Here is a 731-nt window from a genome sequence, read left to right as displayed (position 1 = left end):
AGCACTGTTTGTTATTAACGTTGATTCCTGTCACTGGTCACTAATGGTAGTTGTCTTCATAAAGTTTATACTTTCCACTTGATTCACACTGAACTGTAATTATACATATTGACAAACCTCAGCAAAAGAAGATGACCTATTTTGACTCGTTAATTGCAAATGATGGAACAGTGTTCTTTCAACCAATAAGGTATGCAAGTCTCTTTAATGCATACAACATCACTAAATCGGCTGTATGCAGCGCCGAATCCAGGAATATTTGAAAGAGGGGGTTCACCGTTAGCAGTTATTTATAGCATTACCAATTTTCTCTTTTCGAATGAAATTATATGAAATTATTGAATCACGCCTATTGGAAAAGAAGGGGTTCCAACCCCCTGAACCCCCTCTGGATCCGGCCCTGTATATGCTAGCTGTTACTCCACTGCAATCTATTCAAAATGTCACAATAAGCTTTTGATGTACTATAAACAGTAGCACTGCAAATAGCACTACTGCTTCTCTTAATTCATTCATTTTATACAAAAAGTGCATTGACTCTATTTCTTGTAGTAACTTTCACAATTTGACAGTACTGCATGACTGGGTATATGAGAGATCTGAAGTCATGCAGTGTGATTCATATATCAAGTAGCATGTGTTTCGTAGTGCTATCAAACAAGATAAGCAATTCACTAAACCACGCTCAAAGAAAAGAGAAAAATAAATCAAGTGACACAACCCCTGATCTT

Source organism: Corticium candelabrum, chromosome 7 (genome assembly GCF_963422355.1).
Source record: "Corticium candelabrum chromosome 7, ooCorCand1.1, whole genome shotgun sequence".
NCBI lineage: Eukaryota > Metazoa > Porifera > Homoscleromorpha > Homosclerophorida > Plakinidae > Corticium > Corticium candelabrum.
The sequence above is the reverse complement of the archived record's forward strand: the minus strand, read 5'-3'. Positions refer to the sequence as shown.